We start from the raw sequence: 27,451 nt of genomic DNA, 5'->3' as shown, positions 1-27,451 counted from the left end.
AAAATTTTAACATCGCGAAAAATTATCATTTTTTTTAAATACATAATTCCTTTTAAAAAGTATGACGTTTATATGCTTTTTTTTCTGAAATTTAGAAAAGTAACTTGATGCATCACCGCGATGACTCGCTTTGGTTGTTATCAAAGCCTGTTCTCGACGGTAATTGAAACTAATTTGTGGTCGCGTGGAAGAGATGATGCTCTCATAATTCATGTGGCGAGGGTTAATGCACCATCTGTGTAAGCGAAATGTAAATATGAAAACCGTACGTGGATATGAAGCAAACTTGAGATGTAGTCATTACATTCTAGGATATCGTATTTTCTGCAATATATATTAAGATTAAATTGAATTCAATGTAATAAATTGCTAAAATATTTAAATACAATAAAATAGATTAAATTTTACATATATATATTATTACATATAGATATATAAAATATATGTTAATTTACGTATTATTTTACGCAATTAAATTAATTCGTTTTAATATGTATTATTTTGAATTATTTAAATATTTGAATTATTAATCAATCTCTTTTTGTAATGTGTGAAATAAGAATATTTTTATCTTCTTCTATATAAATTTTTTTAAAACGTTATAAAATTGTTTTATCTTCTTCTACAATAATTTTCTGGTGCAAATAAATATCTCGAGCAAATCGATACAATTTATCAGTAAGCAGTATCACGTGATAGTAAGTTAAATCACGATACAAGTTTAATCTTGCGGCTATTTGATCACGAGGCCTTCCTCGAAGAGACGCCGTACATCACGAGCTCCGCAGAATTCTGATTTCAGACATCGATCGACATCTTGTCGTAAGATAGATTGAACTCTCGACGAGATTGACTTACAATACCCGTCGGACCAAAGTCCGACGAGTACGACGCAAATATTGGAATCACGCGCGACAGTACCAGAACCTAGTCTCTTAAATTACCCTTGCCATCTCTACCTTTAGACCTTTAAAAGACAGTTTAACCAGCAATTCTGTATGAAATAACATGCAAAATAATATTTATATTAAATAATATTTATATTAAATAATATTTATATTAAATAATATTTATATTAATCGATAATAATAAATATATATAATATAGAAAAACTTTAATTTATTCAATAAAACTGATAAATTTGTTTTAGCGATACTTTCTGCCACTCCCCTGACGCTTATCGCTTCCCTATAGGTAATCCTCCACTTAGGAAACTGCTGATCTAGATCTTTAAAACTCGAAACTAAACGGAACGAATCAATTTTCGTTCCAGTCAGCTTGTACATCGTGAAAGAATTCGACACGCCAGGATCAACGTAACGACACGATGACGACGATAAATGAGTTCACCCGTATATCCCTCGGCTCTCACGCTGTCGCATAACGTCTTACTTAATTCTCTTGTTAAACGTGTTAAATGTACGAGACACATCCAAGTGGAATGATGCTAAAAGCATGACAAATCGTAATTTTCGTCCGTTTTGCAAACCATTCGGAATTGCATTTAATCTTTAAGATGAAGTATCCCAGCTCTTTATAATTTTTTTCATTTATTATGAACCATTTACTTTTTACACTGTAGTTAAATAAAGAAAAAGAATTACAAAATACATACAATAGTTATAGCGATTATGTGACATTTTTCTTTTCAGTTTAATTAAAGAAGTATAAGATTTCCAATATTCAGAATACAGCATTTTATCTATACTATCTAAATAAAATGATAAAATAAAGAATAGCGAGGAATTATAATTAATAACAGTGTTCGTTATCTTTGGCTTGTGAAGTATCATTTCTGAAGTATTTTTTGATGCTGAAAACAATGCTGTCCTTAGAATTTGTCTATTACATTTTCGAGAATTTATTATTATCTTGCTTAATGTTGTTTTTTATTTTTTATTTTTATTTTATCTTTATTATTCCGTCAAGTATCGTAAATCTTTCTCGACTTCAAATAAGCATCAAACGGTAATAACTTCAAACTCATGTAATTTGATCATAAAAAATCGTCCAGAAACAAAAAAAACTTATTTTGAAGGCAAAAAATAGTACGTAAGATAGTATGGATAAAATTGGCAAAATAAAATTTCCTTAATCACTACCATTCTAAATATGACCAACATTGTCATTTTTCGCCAATATTATTCCAATTTACTCGGAAATGTGAAGTGATAGAATTTTTCTGAGCACACAGATTCCAATCCAGTGGCTAAAAATATATTCGAGAAGTCACTTCACACGTCAAAGATAAAAAAAGTCAAATTTAACAGTGTAATAATATCATAGACATCAATACAAAACTACGTAAATGTATTCAAATATAATTTATTGTTAGACAAATTTTTTTCAATAATTCAGGTCCCTCCAAACAGCACTACTATGTTTCTGTTTCTCTCAAGTTGCATTATTCAGAAGTATCAACACCGCTAGGCACACAGGCGAGTGGAGCAAATTACGCGCGATTCGTTAGCAGAAAGAGATCGTCGGCGAGTTGGTAATTTATAATCGTACAGCCACTCTGTTACACCCCCGATCGCCCGCCGCGCCCGCTACCGGAATTTATCGCGCGATGGTTAACACGATTTTCGCGTGTACGGCCTGCTTAATATATTCGCGCGATCTATGTTCTACAATACCGAAATATAGCGGCAGCACCGTGTCAAGCTGATCGAGAATTTATAGTCTAGCTACTTGTAATACTTGAATACGCTTTTCGTTCGCGTTCAAGATCATTTTCTCATTTTTCTCACTTTCCGAGTGAAACCATATTTCGTATTCACTTATCTTTATTTCATTTCATTTTTACTTATTCATTTAAATGCCCTTCCATTTATAGAAGTAGTAGGTAACTCTGCAGACTTACCAACCATTGTACATTTAATTAAAGATTATTAAATGTTTTTTTTTTAAACAATATTAAATCTTATAGAACCGTATATATGAGAAACACAACCTATATATCATATCGATAGAAATCAATGTTTTAAATGGTCTAGCTGGATTTTAAGTGCTTGTATAATATCGTGTGAAATTTATATACAATATTATCACGGAAAAAAAATATTTGGTTGAATTAACTAGAATTCTAGTGGAAAATGTAACAATCCAGAATTTTTGTTAAATCTACTAGATTTCTGATTAAATCTAAATGTTGGTTATTTTAACTAGAATTTTAAGATTTAATCAAAAATTGTATAAATTTAACTAGAATTTTGTAATCATTCATTTTTCATTAGAATTCTAGTTAATTCAACCAAACATTTTTTTCTGTGTACGTATGTAGCCCTAAATTTTTTTTAGTTTGGAGATTAGAGAATAAAAGTTAACACGCAAATATACAATGCCTTTTAGATTTCATATAAATTTATTTGGATCTTGCAATTTATGGCGACACACATAAATTTTATATATATTTAAGCTATAAAATATTTTAGCTATAAAATATATATTATATATTAAATATATATTATATCTTCAGTAATAAAATTACTTAATTCTATTCGAAGAACAGACAAGAAATCTAAATTTGTTACCCAGTGTAAACTTAGTTAACTAATTTCTAAAAAGATATACACATTCTGTGTGCAAACTAAGGAGTATGTATATGTGTTTTGTGTACAATAGAATATGTTCCTAAGATCAATTCAAGTAGAAAATGTTTTATTAAGTTCAATTTAGTGACTTAGCTGTAAGCGTTTAAAATTTATTAAAAATTAAAAAATTCTTTGCAACATTTTATAATTAAAAACAAAAAAGTATATCAATAATTAAGAATATAAAGCGTAAAAATCACATAAATTATTACAAATGTTCATCCGTGATAATACATAGAAAGTACGAGTTCAAAAAAGATTTGGAATAATAATTATAAACAGATCTATACTGATTATGCATCAAACTAATCAACTGAAACTGATCTCGGAAACATATTTCTTCGTTTTATAAATTATGGAACACTTTGTATAGCACTTTTGATGCGAATTGTATCTACAAGATTTCGGATTGGCGATCACGCTCCGCGTGACTCGCCTTGTGACAGCAATTTTGCGATAGCCGTACGTATGTGTTGCATGCAAATACCCGGAAGTCCCGGTCTTCGGTGAGAATTTAGGTTGCATGCTCTCTCCTACATACTCCCATTCTGCAATTTGTTCTCGCGGTAGCCTTCCAGAAGCGATACCCTCCACGAAGCGTTGTCCGACGACGTCGACGTCACTACCGGATTACGAGTACGGCGCATTGCCCCGCCCTTCTACGATGAACATGACAGAAATTCGATGGAATCGGCATCTAGTATGGTCTAAATTTCTGATCAAATTGAACAAAGAATCGTTGACTCAGCAAAGAGACTCGACGTTTTTGCAATAAATTATAATCTCTATAAATAATGCATATGCTGCCATATGCCACGGTCCAGCATTTATTGTAATTATTTTGTTTTTAATGTAGTTTTTGAACACTATCGTAATTTTTAAAAAATTTTCATATTCCTTTTTGTATAAATCGTTTTAATTTTTCAAAATATTAGGTATCTGCAGAAATTTTAATCTTTCTTAAATTTTCTTTTATTTACATGTAATAATGTAAATTTTTCTTCTATTTTTCCGGCCAAATTATTTAATATTTAATTGATGACAATAATTGATGACAAAAATAGCATTGATATTAACATTTTAATCTGATTTAAGGAATGCTTTTAATAAAGCATGTCTTTCACATCTCATCAGAAGCACTTAGAAAAAAACCTTCACATCAAAATTACTGTCTTAAAGACAAGACTAGTATTGTGAGATATTTCGCCAAGAACAGAACAAATTGATGATGATATGCTTTAGCAGTATTATATTTTTTTCTTATAGCTGAAGTTCATATTTAATGTATGGTAATGTCAAAGATATCTAAAGCTTTTCTCGCTCATTATGTTTATTATTATTTTGTAAGATTGTGTGTATTATTAAATTATAAAATATAACTTTTCGAATAATTTGATATCAGTTTTATACATGAAAAAGCGATAAATTATTTAAATTTAAAATAACTATATCAGAACATTAAAAAAAGAGAGATTAAAACTTCTGCTTACATCTAATATAATAAAATTCATTACTGTATACAAAGTAAAAACAACTTTTCACTAGTCAATTAACAATGCTGGTTAATTCATAGTCAGTGTTATAACTTCGGCAACATATCGTGTAATTTTCGTGTTTGAATTAAGATAGATTACAGATTAAAGGCGCTCATTAAAGTCCAATTCGCTCTCATGCTTTCCTTTCCAGCTCGCTGCACGTCTACACAATGTGGAACGAGCTTAATCCTCGATGATACAGGTTTATAAATCTCGCTCCCCTTTTTCTCCTCCCCCAAGCTACTCTTTACTCTCAAGTACCCGAGACGTCGCGACTTCCCGTTCCCGCTTGTATTTCCAATTCGCTCTCCCCTTTCAACACAAGTACGCCAACTTTTCTTGAGAATTCTCGCATCTACCTTCTTCATCCGCAGACGACAAAAGCAATTCTTCAAAGGTGTCGTAAAGTTATTACGAGTGAAATAACACACGTCTCGATTCAACCATCGGCCGATATTCTATTCGACACCCTGTCATGAACAATATAGCATTTACGCTTCCCTTTTCTTATCTAGCGTGAAATTATTATGATTATTATTATCTTTTTTACTAAAAAGCTAAAAAAGATAAACTATCTCCACATTAATATTTATTAATGCCTTTGCACATTCAGGATAGCTATTTCTTTATTAGTTGGGCAAATATGTTATGTTTGAATTCATTCATTATGACTGTTAATTATTGTTAATTACAACCGTTAACTATTTCAAATACAGAAATACATTTTCTATTAATTAATTTAGTTATTTTCTGCTATTTATTTTTAATCTTATGCACGCTCAATCTTTCATACACTTAGCAACTTTTCGTATGCTAAACTGTCAGACAAAGTTCATGGCATAACGAATATCTAGGTATTATACGTCCAACCAGGAATATCTAATAATCCTTATAGAGTCCGGAAGTATTAAAACATTTATGTATCTAATTAAATCTATAGTACATTATTAATTTAGTAATACAATCTTTAATGTAATCTATACCGAACTGTAATATAAATGCATCAAGTACAGAATAAACATTTCCTTGTCACGGATTGACGTAATCCATAGGAAATATTAGCGGCTCGTTAACCATAATATAAAAATCTTCAGCTTAAACCGAGAAGAGCTCTTCCGCATCTCCGAACAAATTTCGACTTGAAACGAAATCGGATCGCATGCGAAAACTCGTCTTTTTGCACGCGATCGACAGCATAAACACATAGAACTGTGCAAGATGCTTTCGGCTCACTCAATAGGATTGCGAGATTACAGGAAGAGGGATTCGTCGGCACATGTGTACTCTCACTTACATGCACATATTGCACATAACAACGTTTTCATCTTTGTTTGACAAATAGGATAAACTATTTACACAATCAAATATTCTTCCAATATATATTGACTGTAATTTAGTTTCTGTGGACTCATATAAATATATAAAGAAATATATTCTATGAAATATATGTATGTATTGTAGAACGTATTCTTTACAAGCATATAGAGAGATATATACAATAATTTGAAGAGGTCCTTCCTTAAAACAATGATATAAGATACTGAGAAAAGAATGATTACTTGCGTATAAATAAGTTGAATAGAAAGTTTATAAAAATATAATTAATAATTAATAATATTTTTATAAAGATAAAACTAAAATTTGCGCTTTCTAAAATTTTAATAATTTTTAGCTAGCTTATACATTATTTTAGTGATAATCACATTATTTTAATGATAAGACAGTACATCGCCAACAGTAAGAAATGAATCAAAATTTTATTACACACATATATATATATATATATATATATAGATGATTATAAATATTAAAGTCTACAAGTAAAAATTTTGATTCATTTCATACTGTTAGCGATGTACTGTTGACAATGATGATTATCACTAAAATAATGTATAAACTGGCTAAAAATTATTAAAATTTTAGAAAGCACAAATATTTAGTTTTATCTTTGTAAAAATACTATTAATTATTAATTTTATTTATTTATATTTTTATAAACTTTTTATTCGACTTATTTATACGCAAGTAATCATTCTTTCTCAGTTATATCATTGTTTTGAGGAAGGACCTCTTCAAATATATATATATATACAGGAAAGTAACTCGTTACTTAAAACAAAGTTACAGTTACAAGTTATTTTTTTGGTAACTTTACTGATAACTGCGTTGCTTTTTTTTAGTAACTGTACATTGAAAGAAAAGATTGACTGCTGCAGCAATTTAGATAACAAAATATAGCATAGCATTTTTATAATTGGCTGCAGCAGCCAATTATAAAAATGCTATATATATAAAATTAATATTATTATTATATATCGCAGCAAATGAAATAATTTACACAATAATTTACAGTATAAACATTAGGTATTCGCCTCTTACAGTCTTGAGGCTCGAAGTTGCGAAATCGCGTACCGACTTAGATATTCGATTTCAGTTGGCCTGTTAAGTTTTGACGGAATTCGCCCGGTAGTAATTCGATGTTGCGAGTTTGCTAGTAATTTTGCAGAGAGGTCTAGCGATATAACATCTAACGGGAAAGTGGCCGAATAGTGCGATCGATCTCTCAGCGGCGCGAGAGAAATTTCGACGCCAAGTTGCAACCCTAGGAGTGCGCGCGCGCGCCTATATGCCTTCGAATACCGGATCTATGTAGAATTCCCGACAACTCCGAATTTCGAACTTCCTTCGGACAGCCGTTGCTTAACGTGACCAACCACAGCTGTTTGAATCGGCAATATTTGGAGCTGAAGAAAAATTCAAATATCTAAGATATTACATATGGGCCCATTCATAAGTAATCGATTTTTTAAAAGAATTCAAAATTTGTTATGCAAATACTTCAAATATGTAGCCTGTTTTTACCTGTTTAAAACTTCTCTACGATATAACTAACTATTTAACCATTTTCTCCGCAATTTACTTCAATAGTTAGACATTATAACGGTGATATTCCATAAATTAAAATTAGATTTTATAATAATCTAATAAACATAAAATTGACAATGAAAAAAAAATTCATAAGGAAGATAAGTGTTTCAATATTTCTGAACAAATAACACCTTAAACACAGATTGAATCAAGCGGACTGTTTAATTAATACCAAATTGAATTAATATGACAATCATTCTTGTGAACAAGATGGAAACGAGGAGTTGAATGGTGCTCAAATCAAACATTCACTCGACCGAAATGGGACCTAACTTGAATTGGCACTTAGACAAGGAAAGATGAGGTAACAGCAGGAGAGAGAAAAGGAAGATGCATGGGAGAGGCCGTAACTGTATTACAAAAGTCAAGTAGCCGCGAGCACTCGTGGTCCACTGCTCCAAACCATTGTTGCGCCAACACAGATGTCAAAAGGAGAACCGGCGGTGGCCATATGGTGCCGGCCTCGTGGCTGAATTCGAGTGTCATACACTTATACAGATCGAGTAAACGCGAACTTATCTCATTATGATGGTCCTTCTGACGATCTATAGTACATTTAACTATCGATCGCGAATATTTTATTATGGTAAACTGGCGAGTAATCAGTAGGACAAAAATTATTAAAATATTTTAGAGAGGATATTTAATATTTTTTTTTAATAAGAAATATACATTACATTATCTTTTTCTCTTTTTATAGATTCTTCGATCAATTTAAAATTAATCAATAAAAAAAAAACTCCACAGAAAAGTATTACTATTTAGTAGAGAGTTAATTTATAGAAAATTAAATTTTCATCATTATTAGTTCAATTATATATCAAAGAAAGAAAATTAAATCATTGAGAACTATCAATATCTATCCAATATTGAATTTATTACACTATATAACATTAAAATTAATATTCAGATAACATACTTTTATATAGGTTCAGCAAGCTCTAACAAATTTCAAATCAATAAAATAATTGATATAGAAGAGAAATGTTAATTATTTTTGAATAACTGATATCCAAAACGACACAGATTAAATCAGCAGTATCATCAATGAGATATATACATATCATATTGTACATTGCAAAAAATTTATATGCAACAAACTAACTATTTTTTAATTTTAATATTAATAATAATTATTTTGTCTCAAAATAAAAAAAATATTACACTTATACATTTAGAGATCTAAAACTATCTAACTTTAAATAAACAATTAAAAAATGTTTAGTAGATTACACTGAGTAACATTTTTAAACTTTTTCACGTTTTATGACACATGACAGGTGATTCTGATAAGTTTTTTTTCCCGTAAATTATGAATTTAAAAAATGAGACATCAGAGAAATTCGGATATCCGAATAAAACCTTAAGCTGAAACCATAAAATAAAAATAAATAAAAATAAATAAAAAAAATTTTTTGTAGCACAGATTTTTTTAGGAGTGCGTATCAATTATTCTGTAATATATTATAATAAATTCAATATTTAATCACAAAAATTTTATAAAATCTTCATCTTTATGATAAATTCTGAAAATTAAAAAAGTTCTAACAATATATTTAATTTTAGATAGAATAAAACTTTTCTAATATGTTAAACATGTGCTATAGTATAGCATAAGACAGTTAAAGTAGTATAAATAGTTTTCTCCATAATTTTATCTACAATTTTTTAAAATTCTAAAATAATAAAATATCTTGGCAATCAAAATTCTGTTAGGCATCAAAGAAACCATAGAGAATATAATTTTTCTCGAATTTAAAAGAAAGAGTTACATGTTGTTGAACTAATAATTAATTAAACAATTACCTAAACAAATTGCATTTATTTTATAAATCTTTTATTTTTGATTATATTGGAATAAAAATAAATCTCTATCGACTTGATCTCTATCAACTTAACTAAGTTGATGAATAACTTAAACGTACAAAACAGATATAATCTTTATTATTGTAGGATAAATACAAAGCTTGAGTTTCAGACTAAAAACCCTGTATGTGCTTATTGACTTTATTAAGATATACTCTTCGCATATATAATGATCAAATCGTAATCAAAAACTAATTATCTCTAACAATAAATAACAGGAGAAACTATACAATAGTATGAATCACACTTCTAGAGAACATAGCATTGTATACATAATTGTTAGATTTATCAGTTATAGTTAGCTTTCCCTATTATTATTTCACGTTATACTTTTTTCCTTATAAGAACTTAACAGTTTTACATAATCTGTGACTTGTTCAAACTCGTTAAGCAGGAGATTTTTGTAATAAAAGATACAAAAACAAGGATAATCGTCAAAACTCTGTAAAAGGAATGAAACTACAAGGCGAAGTAAGCAACTATAAAGGCGCAAAGGAAAATGAGAAGGTTGACTCCGAGAGATTTCTAACTATGTATAGGGTTGTTCTTATATAAGTCGTCGTGTCGTCGTCGTTGTCGTCATCGTCGTCTTTGTTGGTTTCCGCACAGATAGAAACGTGTAAATGTTGGCAGGATTAAATCCACGACAAAGGACTCACCAGATTCCTTCCGGGTACCGAAAAAGAGACGATGGTAGAAAGTTCGTTGTCGCGTACTGTTCATAAGAAACCTCTGTCATACTCTCCCGATTGAGGGAGAAACGACGAACGACGCTATAATGAACTTATGGGATCGAAGGCCGCAAGGGACACAATGCGAGCTGTATCAAAGAGTAACGCAATTAGCATTTCGTGACGAAATTCGTATCTTTAATTAACGTTCGCTCGTTAGCGGCGGCACTGTCGGAATTTTGTTCCTAGAAAGTAGAAGCTTCACGAAGAAGAACACTGATGACGTTACTTGATTTTCAGCATTCATAACTGTTACTGCGTATTTCATTAAAATCATGTCTTTGTATTCTAGACATTTATTACTCATTTTAATAATGAATTAATACTATTTAATTTGTTAAATGGAGTTCAACAATCTTTTAAGTTAGATTGTTTCATTATTATTATAATCGCATTGTTATTATAATCACATTTTATGTTTTCATAAAAAGAATATTCGTTGTGGTTAAATATCGATAACAATTAGCTTGTTATCATTTAGTAAATTATAATAATTACATATTAATTACTAATTAATTACTAATAATAATTTTTAATTAATAATGAAGAATTAATGAATATATTTTAATAATGACAATTAAATTCCAATTTTAACTTATTTCAGAAGTACTGTACTTTTCATAAAGTTATTTACAGATATAATTTATCTTAGTTTTTGTATACTATTTCATTTATATTTAATCTTATTTAGAATTTTATTTCTTCATGCATTAGAAAAAAAATTTTATATTTTTATTACAATTCTCATTAATTTTCTATTTTATATATAAAGAATTCTATTGATATCGAATAAATTAGCTGTCTTAGTTAATTGAATTAATAATTAAAGGATTAATGCTTTGAGTTTTTGCTTGTAAGCGAATGCATTTAAAGACGTCCGCGCTCGTAAATTGGTGAAATCATGGTATGCATAATTCGCTCTATCGCATGATGAAGTAAATCGATTATTCCCATTACGGGCGTCGTATCGAATCGCACGCGCCGATAAATTCCCTCGGTTATAGCGCCGAAGGTATCTCGTTTTCGACTTCAAAGTTAATTAAAATTTCCTTGCGATTCATAATTCGCGATTTCGATGCAAATGAACTTCTCTTTCCGCCCCCTCTTTCTCGTCTCACACTCTCTCTTTCTCTCTCTTTCTAGAGCACTCGAGAATAGCTTCCGCTCTCTTCTGTATACAGTCAGTTATATTTGAGAATTACATAGAAAATTGATACGTGCATGTAGATGCATGTAAATGTAGAAAGACATTGGTGCACTGAAAAACATCATAGTTTTTTTCTCACAAAACTTTACCGCGCAGAAGTCACGTTTTCATGGTAACATGCATAACATATCGTCTTCATTTGTTTGCTGTGCATTCACGAATATGGTTCAAATAATATTGAGGTACAAAGAGGGAGGGAGGGAAAGAGAGAGAGAAAGAGAGAGAGAGAGAGAGAGAGAGAGAGAGAGAGAGAGAGAATGAAAAAAAAGAAAAAAGGAAACAATAAAAATTGTTGTAAAAAATAATCTTTAAATAAAATTAAAATTATATATGCATATAATAATCATGGTACAAAATATAATAATATAAATGAAAACATAAAAAATAAAAAATAAATAAAAATATAAAATATGATAACAAAAAAATATATATAAATAATGTTAGAATTATAATATAGCTTTAAAACTTTAAAATTAAAAATAAATAATAATTTTATAACAATTAAATAAAATTAAAAAGTTATTTTTCACATTACTGCTCTCATTTCCTACTTTTAACTACCTAAAAAAATAACATCAGGCATAATAGTTTATAATTTAACAATTAAAATACTCTTTGTAAACCATAATGGAATTTATTTTTTTATAATTATCATTTTATTTTATATTCCTTTAAATATTTTTTTATTCATCGAGAAATAAAATTTTGAGATGAGATCCTGTTAAATTATTCATAATAATTCACAAACCTATTATCAACATCATTTAAATAAGAATATAAAAATCTTCTCTAAAAATCTTTCCTCACATAAATAGCTGAATGTCGTATTAGGCGAATCAGCTCGCACGAGTTCAAAGTTCTGTGCGTTTCCACATTTCTGCCGTAAAGTTTCTGGCGAGGGTCGGGTAGACCTCCGTCGGGAGATTCCTGTCGTAAGCTGGCCGGATATTTGCCTATCCCGAAACTGTTCTTGTCATGCTGCGAAATACGTTTCCTATCGGACGAATTTTTCCTCGTCATGACTCAAAACTTCACTCACGAAACTGGATTTAATCTTACGAAGAAATTACCCTACTACGTACTAATATTTCAACATTGCCTGAAAAAGTACAAGAAGACAGAAAGTACGCCATTTCAATTTGTAAAATTGTAATAGAAACTATTCGTTTTCTTTAGCAGAAAAAATCCTAATAATTTCATTACTTCTACGTATACGTGTGACATTATACTTTTCTCATAATAGAAAATATAGAATAAACAAAATGTATCGGACCGGCTGAATATATCAAAAATAAAATATTTGAAAAAAAATTTTATATAAACATTCTATTATAAGCCATTACTTTAGCTTTAAGTCTTAGGTCGTAAAACCTGACGAGTCACAGTCGAATGTAAGAAGAATAATTAGCTATGATTGATCAATTTCTTATGGCTTAAGAAGCTTAAGTAAAGACCGCAACACAGACTTTTCATCCCCCCTGAAAGTAGAGATTATTACGTTTTTATATAAAGACACTCTTCTAAAAAAAATCACAACAGATTTTTTTTAAGAATCTTAAAATTCACAATATTCATGATATGATTATAAATCAATGTTTTTATAAAACTTAATACTTCGAAAGAACTTATAGTTAAAAGAAGGAAGATATTTAACAAAAATTTTTAGACAGGCAATGTTATACTGCCTGTCGAATTTCTCTGAAAAAATTTTTGTTTTCATTCGTTATGCAAAACGGCTTTAAGAAATAAATGGAATCTGAGATGCTATACAAATAAAGGGAATCTAAAATGAGAAATTTGCAAGTGATGAAATAAAAAACGCAGAAGGTGATCGAAAGTCTAGTGTCTAGTTCACAAAGGTTGGTACAAAAAAATTAAAAAGTTCAAGATAAGATTTATCCTGTAACTCGAGAAGACATACTGGAATGCGCTCGAGAATGCAGTCGGCGACAGAAAATACAGGATTTCCTAGATTTAGCCGGTTACCTTTCACCTCTATGGATTCCTAAGTAAAATACGCGGCAACGAATAAAATAATAATGTACGTTCCTTTTTAAAATACCTATAAATATTTAATATATTTCTGATAACTAACTACGGAGACATTTTAAGGAGAAAACGTTTATTATTAAAATCAGTTTAATACTCACAAAACCTTTGTTCTAAAAATGGAACGTTAGCCATTAACGGGTTAAAGGTTTGTTTTTTTTTCATACTACATGCCATGGTAATATTCCATCCGGTGGCACGCCGAGTCGTTATCACCACCGGAAAATGGGAGAAAAGCGAACAACATTTTCATCAGCTCAGCGGCCGAATGAAAAATGGCATGCGCGGCGAGCGCACATGAAAATACGCGACGACGCAAATCCGATTAATATACGTCGGATCGGCGTATCGACTGCTTTTACGCGTATTCCCCTTCTTATCCCTCTCTTCCCTTTTCGTCCCCTTTTTACCGTCCCCGCGTGATGTCCTATGAATCACCGTTTAAAACGTCGCGTGCGCCAGCACTCCCCGAAATCATTTTTCACGTCTCTTGATTGATACAAACGCGATCTAACCACCACTTGCAGAAAACTTGAAGAAAACGGGAGAAAGGCGAAAAAAGGATGGCGAAGGGCGAATCACCCTTTATCTAGTTTTTACACATTACTCTTTTTCCCGTTCCAAAGCACCATGCACCCACCAGCCAGATTACACTACCGTTTTATATCCCATTTTCGTTCTACATTTTTGCCACTTTGTTACCTTACCTTTTTTATTTTCTTTTTCCCTTTTGATCACTCTTCATTTCCATTCTACCTTACGTTTGTTATTTTTGTTTATCTGGAATTTATTTATCTTATTTTATTTTAATATTTATTTTAATATGTACTGTTTACAATATTTACTTTATTAAGTTAAAATTATTAGATAATTAACCCCTTGTACAATTGTAATTCTCTCTCTTTTTAATAAAATCTCTTTTCAGTAAAATTTTATATAAATTATTGAATTTAATTAAACCGTTTTCAACAAATATAGCAGGAAGAGAATATAAAGTTTGAACAGAAATCGACAAATCGCTTTCGAATCGGAAATAAATGCCCGTCGCGAAAGGAAGAACGTAAACTTAAACTGACATGTCACCAATAAAATTGATAGATTATGTCTTGCGAATAAAATTGATGGATGCCAATATGTGTATTTATTTCTATTGATTGCAATAAAATCTGCCTCCTTATACTTGTCTCTTTTATTGAATCATATTAATGTATACTTATACAATTTTCTTTATAAATCGTAATTATATAATGTATGATTACAATTTTCTTTATGAATTTAGAAATAAAACTTAATGTAAAATAGCTTCATCGCATTTAACAAATAATCGAGAACAAAATTAAATAATTTAGTTTTGTATTTTATTTGATAAAACAGTTATAATTAATACTGTTTATAATTAATATTTAATTATACTGGCATTACTCTCTTAGAATATATTGTTTATTGTTAGTAGAATCATTCAATGCAAAACTATATTGAAGTATAAAGTTACACCGAAATGATAAAATAAGGACAAACAAAAAAAAACTAACTTGATATAGGATCGAAGGAAGACAGTTTGATAAAATATGGTATCGAGCAAAACCGCGAGAGCGGCAAGTCGCTTCGTACGAAGAAGAAAAATCTATGGGATTCTGCGCCCGCACCTGCGGTTTCATTGGCGGCGAACGGAGAAATATGGTTTTTAAACAAACATTTTCCTAGGTCAGCCTCTTTCCGAGACTACGAAGCCACCGTTCGTGTGTGATCGATAACGATTGATCGAGAACTTCATGTATATGCTCCAAGTAAATCGTTGTGTACGTATGTGAACAGAAAATATTGATAGATCTCTCTTCATAAATATATCAGAACAAAAAATGTAGAGAGAAAAAGAGACAAAAAGAGAAAGAAAGAAAGTATCCCTTTTTATTACTTATAACTTCAATGACGATTTGAGAATGTTTCAAATTTTCTACATAATTGAATTTAAATTTATACTAGATAGTTTTTTATTTCCTATTCAACCTCGACTGCAGCAACGGATCGTTTAGACTTAAAATGAAAATTTTAAACGGCTATAAAACTTGTACGATTGGTATTATGACTGTTAAGAGATTATAAATTGCAGATAAAAAAAAACTTTAAAAAACTTCCTCTATCAATCGCCACAAATCGAATATTTACTTGCATTCTGTACTTCAAATAGGACGCTTTAGAACTTAAATTTTTAGTACTCAGCTTTCATAACTGTAATTGAGAATTAATAATAATTATATGTGAGTCTTGAAATATGTATTAAAATTATAGAAACTTATTACATATTTATTTCATATACATCATATTTTTGTGATGAATATGTACATGTAATAAATTACTGAAAATCAATATGTAATAAATTTTTAATAGAAGAAAGATTGATGAAACAAATTACATAAAACTTGAAATTTTTCTATTATATTCTATAGGTTTTCTTAAACAAGAAATGTTGATCAACTGTGTTTACATATTTATGAAGCTTCGTTCTGAATACATATTTTACGCTTTCGAGTATGTGCGAAATATCAAGAAAAATGTGAACTACATGTGAGAAATGCTCGTAAAATTTCGAAATATGTAATAATATATATAATTGGAATCCGTATTTTTATCGACAAGAATATTTAATCGCGCATTTAACGTATATGGAAGGAATAGTTTTGCTGAAGTATTTAAAATTAAGTCTAGCATACAGAAAATAATTTTGATAACTATTGAATAATTTATAAGACGCTCAAATGGGATGACAATGCTGCAAAATAATTAACAGTTTAGCTATCAGTTTGAGTAACTCATACAGTTATTTTTTGCGTTCAACCGAATTATTTTCAGATCTGTATTTAGCTAAATATTTAGTTACTTTAGCAAAGCTATTCTTTCCGTATGAATATTTTAAAAACCAATAAAAGTGACACTTTTTTATATTGTACAAAATATTACGTCATCATGATTTTTTTAAAAGTTCAAAACTGTCAAAACTAATATGATGAAATTGATATCAATACAGTAAAAAAAAATCTGCGGTTTTTATTGCCGAAAATAAAACTGATTGCACAGAATCAAATCTAAAGGAAATTCTATTCCACATTCAAAACTTAAATTAAATTTTAACTTATAAAAATCTCAATCTACATCTTTAAAAATATCAAATATATTATATATAAATATATAATAACGTAGCTATATAAAAATGTTATATATAGCACTTTTATATAATACTATTATATATAAAATATTATTATATAATTTTTTATATAATAGATATGCAACGTAGATATACTAAAATTTTTTCTTGTGTATACTTAACTGAAAGTAACTAACAAAATATTTAATAAAAATATCTATTCGAAAACATAAATACAAATTTTAATAAACTTAACAAATAAAAAGAATATAAATTTTTCAATATTTCGTATATTGAAATTGTGATACTCATAGAATTAATAGAAATAAAATTTTAAAAATGTAGCAAAATTTATTTTAATTTTACTAATAATTATTATTGACTAATAATTTAAAATTTTTTTAATAATTTTAATTATTCAGTAAATTCAATAATTTAGTAAATTCAAATATTAGCCTTCTTGAATACTTATTGACTGAAAATGACTAACATTTAGACTTGTTTGATTTTCGTCGACATTTGCTACATGTTGGAAAAGATGAAGCGAACCGATAATAATAACGAACGACGTGTCAAACTGCAAATTACCGGACGGGAGAGATTGTTTAAAACAATATTCCGCCAAGGTACTGTCAATAATCAACAGCCAACGGCTACTGTAAATTTGGAACGATCGAATGCCATTATGCCATTTTCGGGATATGTATTTGTCGATGCACGATTATTCCGTTTTACGGCGACTGCTACAATACTTTACTGTCGTGGAATTAAACGGCCGTTGTTGCCGTCAGTCATAAAAATAACTAACGTGTCGCGAATGACAATGAATGAAAGCCCGATCGGCTACAGTTCGATAAAATCGACGTAATTTCGGATATTTAATGGAATGGGAGTTACCATATCTACCATTCCATCAGAAATTATATTCACACACACATACAGAATCCGATCCTTTATTTATTATATATAAATTATATATAAATTATATATAAATTATATATAAATTGTTAATAATATAATATTATATGTATTTAAATTAAAAAAAGCTTAAGGTTATTATTGTAAATAATATTATAAGTAAATAATTACTTGCAAAAACATTTCATATATATTATAGATAAACATTCTGGATTGAAAAAGAAATATTTTAATATTTAGGTTTTTTTTTAATTAATAAATATGGTAAGTAAAAAATTAAATTTAAAAATCTGCCTATGTAAAATTTATATAATACAAAAATTTATATAATACAAAAAATATTATGCATGTATTTGACAAAGACAAATCCTTCAAATTCTTTCTTTTATACTAGAACAACAAAAGTTAGTTAAACATTTACGCACACTTAATAAATAAAAATAAAAAAAATTTATAAACAAAATTTACGATAAAAGAATATTAGAAGTAGAACATAATACGACCAAAAAATAAAATTTAAACTTTCGATATCTATTAAATATCATTGATATCCAATTTTGTAACTAATAAGAGTAATAAAATAATAAATGCAATAATTTCCATTAAAGGAAATTTAAGAAAAAAGAAATTTAAAATAGAACATCTGATACAGTCAAGAATAAAATAAAATATTGTAAAAAGAAATATTAACTAACATCATTTTCAGGGAGATTGAAATGAAAAAGGTGAAAAGCCAATCTCTAAATGGCTACTGCTAAGTAAAATTGTTCTCTGTACATTACCAATTCAAATCGATACTACATTATGGAAGATAAATATCTTTTCAGAGCAATATAATACAATTAGCAGTTTAAAAAATGTAAAATTTATATTATGCAAAAGGTAAAATGTATACATGATCTATATTTCATAGAGACAAAGGCTATTTTTTCTTTTACATTAAAACGACAAAAGTTAGTTAAATACATACGCGCACACTCAATAAATATTATAGAAAATTGCATTTTTATCTATGTTAAAAAGAAAAACTCAAATACAAAATGATTGATAATACATTTTATGTGTGTGATTATTACTTGAAGATTATTGTATGTATGTGATTATTATTTAAACTTAAAAGATAAAAATGTATTATTTCAAATAACAAAAAATATAAAATTCATTTACATATATATATATCTACTTTTACGTATACACATATAAAGTAATAATAATCTTAATAATGTTTATACCATATTTAAAATATAATTTTGTTAGAATAAATAAAATCTTAAAAAATAAAACTTTTCTGTACGCAAAAGTAAAAATGTAATATATTATAAACAAATAAAATGTTTTTGTTCTCCTCTTCTTTACACTGCTCTCTACAATGAGTAAATTTCACACTAACGCGGTTTTATCGAACGTTTAGTGAAATGGGAACCAAATTTTCGCCATCTTCGTGTCAAATCTCGCTGACACTACCCATACAGTTTAAACAAACTACGTAGGAATGAAGTCAACAATGCGAAATGACAAGTCCACTACCAGGACACGATTTTATATATTAAATCGTGAGTCATGTCATATCGTGCGACTGGTAATGGATTTAGATAGGCGCATTTCGATCTAAATATTTATTCATTATGATAAATGAAAAGCACGTCGCGTTGCAGAAATCAGATGGCGATCGCCCACGAAATAATACTCAATATCCGAGCCATATCGAGAGCAATCGAGAGGAAAAGATTCACGTTGAATTGAGAAATAGATCAAACAATAATCCACTATTGTACTCATAGCACACGAAATTAAATGACCATATCTTTCGGAAGCGCACGTCTCGTTTCGCGGTTCACGAATCAATGAATACGAAAGTAGGAAACGAGGTGATGAAAAAAAATCAGTCACTGATTATTCATGACGCGCGTTTCACGAGGAAGGATTGTGAGACAAACAAAACGAGAGAAAAAAATTGTTATAGAGATGCATTGTTGTCCGCTTTTATATTGTACCATATATATCTGATTTAATATAGCGACATTTAAATAACTACTTTGCTTTTACTTTTAATAATGTAATATCAAGAATAAATCATATAAATCAATAACAATAAAACAATTCAGTGACAATTAGTGTACGCTAATATTAAATAGATTATTATTTATATCTATTTAATATATATAAAATCATACACTTGAAAAAATAAAATTGAAATCTGCAATGTATATATTTTTGTCTTGCCATTTAAGAGATAAAATATATTTTACTCTTGAGAATTAAAGCAGCGATATATTACGTAGTCGACCGAGACGCATGATTAAAAATGTACACCGTGGTTGAAGTATGTCTTCTGATCTGCTATCGCTCGTTCAGCTTGATTACTGTGTCCCCTATCACAGCGTGATCGGGGGCTTGCCCGCGGAAGACATCAGCTCGTTAGGGAACGGGGAACGATACTCCAGCATTAATAAAGCTGCACACTCATGCCGCAAATATTCCGAGAGTGGAACAACCACGTTTTAAACCCCGGATTATTCTTCTTGTTTAATAGTCCATTAATATTTAAAATGCATAAAAATAAAAAAAAATTTATACAATTTTTCTGTCGTATATGAAATTTATTTCGACACTGTTATCTCTATGTAGAGAGAATTTATATCAAGGGCTAAAGACAGAAAGAGAAATATCAAAAGAGGTAATACCGAGGAAATACAGAACGCAAAAAGCCGCTACGATCGACTTGAGATCAGCGGATATGCAGTAAAAAAGTAATAGACTAGGGGCTGAAGCGGATATAAAGCGCCAGGATACAATCTCTCGGTATATGAGGAGAAAAACAAGTCCGGCTAGTTCCGGGAGATACATGTGAATAAAATACAGTGGCAGAAACGGAGATTAGCATATTCGTCCATTTGGAATTTCAATTATTAAAATTACGCAAACATGGATGGAATAGGAGACGGACCAATAACACGGCCCCAGTGACGACAGCGTGAAGCTTAATAGTATCCAAGAGGTAGGATACATGAGAGATGGAGACGTATAACATACATTTCTCTGTAATCATTAAAACTGTTATCGCTTCGCAGGCAGATTAAAATAGATTGTCGGGTCATTGTCACAAAAATGTCAAGAAAATCATCCAGAGTAAATACAAGAAATAGCATGTGGCCTAGCCTTGATAATTGAATTAAAAAATGAAGTAGCAGTGGAAGAAATATATCGCATTTATTTGAGCATAAACATTACGTCAGTAAAACGCAGACTAAAGTCATATATATTATTGATTTAACATCCGAAATAGTATCTGCTGCATATTGATTAATGCATACTCTCTATCAGAATACAGAAATATTATGGTAACATTAAATGAAATACAATTCAATAAAAAAACTTTTACATTTTAATTTTTATGAAAAAAATTAGAAATATGTTATGTTCTTACAAAAATAGAATTTTTTTAGAAGAAAATGAGGCAGGAGTTTACTCATATTATCTGTGCACATAGTTTTAAAAAAAAGAAAAAAGCAAAAAAAAAGATAATTAATTCTTGTATTTTATTATATATGTTTTATACAATTTTAGCTGAATTTTAATAGAAATAATAGAGATAATATTTACTCATTAAAGAAACAATTAATAATAAGAATAATAACATTTTAGATACTTATACACACACATTATCATCATATTAAAACAATTTTTTAATTTGTAAAAAGAACTCAACATAATTTAATAAACTTTAACTATTATATATGACGTATTTGTGAATGCATTTGAGATTAAATAAAGATTTAATTAGGACTTTCAATCTTCAAATAGAATTCTTCTCTCTCATAACATTAAGATCAATTTCGGTGATTAAATATTGGATTTATTATACCGCATATAGATATATTAAAGCCATTAAGAGCTACGAACGTACTACAGAAATTACATCCGCATATTGTATGCGTCAATTTTAATATTGAATTTCTCTGTAACCTGTCAATTTTAATATCTATCGAATTTCTCAGTAATCGGAATAATTCCTATATTATAAATTTTTGTAAAAATTCAAATGTCTTTATTATTCTAACATTCATTATATTAATTTCACAATTGTTAATTTTTGTTGTGAATTTTTAGATATCGAATTTAGCAAACACCTTTGGAAAACACTTTTGTTTAAATAAACAATTGAAATCTATAGATTATCAATAATTATTAATTTACAATTTTTGTATAAAGTAGAAAATTCAATAATTTTATTTTCAAGATATTATGTCTTAATCTTTATATTATGTCTTTAATCTTTGCAATAAATTCTTCCTTTGATAATCAATAATGCATATACATATGTAATTTAGAATAAAACTTTCATACGATGCTGACTGTGATTTAGACGTAGCATAATAAAAAGACATTATTTTATAAAATTGTAACTGCACTTCGAAGATTAGAATTGTACTCAACATAAAAAAATCACAGAAAATGATTTCTTTCTTGTATTAAAAAAACAAGTTTCTTTTGTTGTATTATAGCGATTGACACGATTTATTTAATCGTTAATGTTAACGCGATATTACTTAATAAAATAAGGTAAATTTAACGAGATAAGATTGACAAACAATTGATTTTAAATAAACTACAAAAGAATGTTTTGATAACATTCAGAAATGGATTTTAATTGAAATAGATTATTAACCGACGATTTCAATTAAACATATGTGTGTATGTGTGCGCGCGCGCGCGTGTGTGTGTGTGTGTGTGTGTCTGAAGTGGATGAAGAAAATATGTCATATATCATATGCAAATGTATACAGCAGGATAAATCAACGTTACTCATTGTGTCATAATGCCATTTTAGTATCATGATAATATTTAGTATAAAAATATTTTCATTAACTCAAACAGAACGATAGTATTTCGTTGTATTACATGAACAATTTTATATCAAGCAGAATATTTTTTATATTCTTAAACGTATCTGTGTAATATCAGTTTTCAAATGTTAAATTATAGAATATTTATTAATTTAATAATTACTAACTTGAGATAAAATTGTGATTTAATTGAATTTTTTATATTATAATTAATTTTTCTTTGATCAACATATTTGTAATATTGCTTAAATATATTCTTATATTCGCTATTCAGTATCAATTATTAATAACATTATAATGACACGCATTATTATAATTTAGAATATATTATGTCATTTATATATATAATATAATATATAACTATTATATAAAATTATCTATACTATTGTTATAGCTTTTAAAAAATACATTTAAGTGATGTCGAAGTTTGAAAATCAAACCATCTGTCATAGTGAATAAAAAAAAACACGTGCACGCATAAATTCGAAAAAAGGACCACAATAAACTTCAAAATGCATATCGACTGCAGTAGCATCAAGCTCCGTGAGAAAGCATGTGCGAGGAATACAAAAGGGGACCTCGTATGCAGAAGGGGTGGCGGGATAATATTGGCAACGTAGCGTATCCGTATACGGCTAACGTACTATTATATATACTGAGCTCTATCGCACGCATTATATATGACGCTGATTAGTGACATATTCTCGTGCATCGTTTAGGATTATCTCACGCGTTCTTGTGGAGCATCTAAATATGATAAGTATGTATTTTAAGCTTATTTAAGCTAACATCGACATGTGCCAGAATCCCCAACCGGAATAATCAATCGAGATAAACATCTCCCCTTTTTTCCCCTTTACAATCACATATAACTCACGACGTTAATTTTATAGTGACAGATTTTCTAAAAAATATAAAGTCAATTTTTCTTTTTAAATGTCAGAATTATTAATTTCAAATTTCAAAGACAGTATCTAAATTAGATTAACAATATATAGATTCTTATTTTTATATTTTTATATTATCCTTTTTACATATTATTTTTATCAACCAATAATTCCGTATTACAAATAAGAAAAAATGATAAACGTTACAACTTAGATAAAACGTTAAACAAAGATTAAATATTTTCAATTTCTAAGACAATCTAATAAAATCAAAAAACAAAATAAAAAAGATTTAATTAAATTTAAAAATATCAAAGGTATATAAAAATATTATTCTTAAGTTTCCAAAAATGTTCCGAAAAGATAAAGCAGAAGTATATTAAAACAATGAAAATAAGGTGAAAATAAATATAGAAAAATAATAACCAATGATAATGATACTTTTTATACGAAACTGCAACTTTAGTAGCTTAGTCAATCAAATATCACATCTCTGTTATCGTCGTCGAGTCTCAATATAGCGCTTTAGATTCATCCGATATTCGCAGTGCTTCCATTGAATGCCGGCGCAATGGTATTAACTAATATATACGAGAGGCCGAGAATCATGCAGTCGTTTAATTTGCACGCAGCCTCTACGCTGCGCTGCGTTGCGCTTTTGAGCAGGAGACTGATCAGAAATTGAGTGGGAATTCAGAGACGGAATTAATTCGACGATCACATTCGAAACGGATTACTATGCTACTCGCGCTGCCTAACTGCGATACTCCCTTTGAGATTTAAAGGATATTCAAATCAATCGATCAAATTAACAAAATCTATGAATAATTTTTAAGATTTTTCGTTCGCATCTTTCAGACAAATTGATTTGTGTCTTCAAAATAATTTAGAAACCTTTGTAAATCAAATTGGCTCTCTCCACTTCTATTCTTATTTTTATTTTTTCGCTTTCCTTGCAAATTTTGTGTAATAATATTAAACATTTTATTTGATATGTTTGATAAAAAAAAATCAAGATTTATTATTTATATATGTTACCAATAGTTTTAATCTCTTACTATCAATTAAGAAGAGTTTTTTAAATTTTGTTATAATAAAATACCCTTTTTTATTATCAATATTTAAAAAACATAAAATTGGTTTAATTTTACGTTAAACGAAATCGGTAACATACACAAATAATAACAAATTTTGAATTTTTGTTACAAAAAGTATCAAATAGTGTTTATTATTACTACATAAATATTTATACGATAAAAAGCAAAAATAAAAAATGAAATTATAATATCATATAATAAAAATCACGTACAATATTTTCATTTCAATTCTGAAAAACATTTTGTCTTAAAATATGAAAAGACATAATAATTAAAAAAAAAATAACTTTAAAATAACTAAGAATATATTTTTAAGAGATATTTGTATTATTTAAGATGTATCAACATATTTTGAACTTGCTCGTTATACCGACACTATAATGTATCAATATCCATTATGCAGTGGCTATCATGGAAATCTGATCGCTATCATCATATATTTACATAGAAGACTTGAATTTAGTTTAGTGGGATTCCGTAATGAGATTATGTTCAATAATATGTTATAGTATCGAAAATTCATTATGATACATGTAATATTATTTAATAAAGCACAGAGAAAAGAGGAGCCTCCTCATTGAGGAGACTCTTCAAGAATAAATTTCCCTCTTCTTATTATTATTCAAATGTGATTTGAATAATACGTGAGAACCAACCGATAATCCATATATAATGTAGTACTGAAGGTGTGTATGCATCCTGATACTGGAAAGAAACCGCGACAGATCGTTGCATCATATGCGAATTCTTTGCTCTTTCAATAGCAATGAATGCGATTATATTTGCGTCGCGACACGCAAAGAATCATAGCATCCCGGTTTCTTTCATGTCATACGTATTTAAGGTTAAAGCTTTACGGAGCGCGGCATGGGTTCTCTTTCATTATTTTTTAGTCGAAAATAAAATGAAAAAGAGTAGTAGAACACACCCTGCATCTAACCTTCCGGGAGTGTTGGAATTCTCGGCAGGAACGGAAGAAGCTCGGGCAAGACGATCTTTCCACGTTGAAACTTGGCCGGCTTGCCGCACCGAAAGGATGAGACTAATTCACGCTGACGAGATCTGACAAAGATATAATGCCGCTGCAGTCGCTTGATAACCCGTGGATTTTTAATGCTCAATTTTGAGGGCGCGCGGAAGTTTATTTCCGACGGTATACGTATTGCAGTTTTCTCGTGAAATATTTCCTATTATTCGCTCTATTAATATTTGTATAAAATAATCTATTAAATAACACACAAGAATTATTTTATTAGCATTTGTTCATAAGTTTTGTTAGAAAAATATACTTTTGCAAGAAATGGTTTTTTAAAATATTAATTTTATTAACATTATTCTTTTTAAATAAAGTATTAATAATCAAAAATATCTCGCATGGAAAAAATATTTAAATAACTATATAATATTAAAAATGAAAACAATATTTCTCTTATTATTTTAGTACCAAGGAATACAATTGCACATCTCTCGTTTCATATTTGAAAATTGTCAATGTACGTTATTGCTTTCTTCTATTTCATTATTCGATATTGGTTATTTAGTATTCCACAGAATAATTTAATTTATTAATTTCTGTTAGATTGCGGTAGAAATCGAGCATATCAATAGCATTTATTATAATTTTCAGATTCTTGTGATCCTGGCAGGCAAATAATAATACAATAAAGTTTAACAAAAAGTTTAATAAAATAGAAAATAATATTTCAAAGAGAATAACATTTTGAATGTGACATGTCACTTTTATTGCTTTCAATTGATGAGTCCTTGAAATATTCAACCACTACGCAAGTTCAGAAACAAACGTGCCAAATGCAAAATATCACGAATTTCACGGATAATTCGTGGAAAATGTCACTCTCTAAAACTATATAACAAAAGCGATGATCGAAAACAAGAGTGATAAAGGACTGAAATATTCATAGAAAGCGCTCAGAATATTTGTTCGTTTCAATCGTAGGTAGGTACTTTTTACATTTTTAGAACATCTTTTCTTCTTTCTGCCTTCAAAGACTTTCACGCTTCTTCCCTGTCAAATATACAAAGGTGTTCCGTATCAACCACGATATAAAAGATATATTTCTTTTCAATTGCGGATTCCTCGACCATTGTCGAGCCGATCTTTCCTTCACGAAAATGTCGTGAACGAGTTATTCTCCAAGTTATAAGAGAAAATGATAAGACTTCCTGAAGAAACCATTTTCTCTCGTAACAAAAATATATAATTGGACTGTATTTTACAAACACTTTCATAACGTCACTAAAATAGAATGTTATTCGTTATTTTATTCCATATTCCAATATTCGTTTAATATCTTTATTTACTTTAATACTATAAAAGATACATATATTAAAAAATAAATAATTGTAAGTAGGTATCAAAAAAGTAATATTGTAATAATATTATAATAACAATTGTAGAAACTGAGACATAAACAAAAGTAAAATAACCGTTAAAATAACATTACATCAAATTTGTGACATAAAAAAATTCATAATTGCAAAAAAATTAAACGACAATTTCTAAACTGACAATTTCTGAACTTATATATATGTATATATGTATCTCTTGTTGCAAAATATTGCTAGATATCTATATGTTGAGAGTGCATCAAGCATAACAAAACCAATCGTCAGAGAGCAGTTATCGCATA

General features: G+C 28.8%; 1 protein-coding gene across 2 annotated transcripts in view; it reads right to left on the bottom strand.

The window, feature by feature from the left end:
* The window catches only part of Con (leucine rich repeat protein connectin), a 137,407-nt gene that overhangs the window by 107,252 nt on the left and 2,704 nt on the right, over positions 1–27,451 (bottom strand). The gene's annotated exons all lie outside the window — the stretch shown is intronic.

The sequence above is a fragment of the Acromyrmex echinatior genome, chromosome 4, assembly GCF_024713525.1.
Source record: "Acromyrmex echinatior isolate Ae372 chromosome 4, ASM2471352v2, whole genome shotgun sequence".
NCBI classification, from domain to species: Eukaryota; Metazoa; Arthropoda; class Insecta; order Hymenoptera; family Formicidae; genus Acromyrmex; species Acromyrmex echinatior.
The sequence above is the reverse complement of the archived record's forward strand: the minus strand, read 5'-3'. Positions and strand labels throughout refer to the sequence as shown.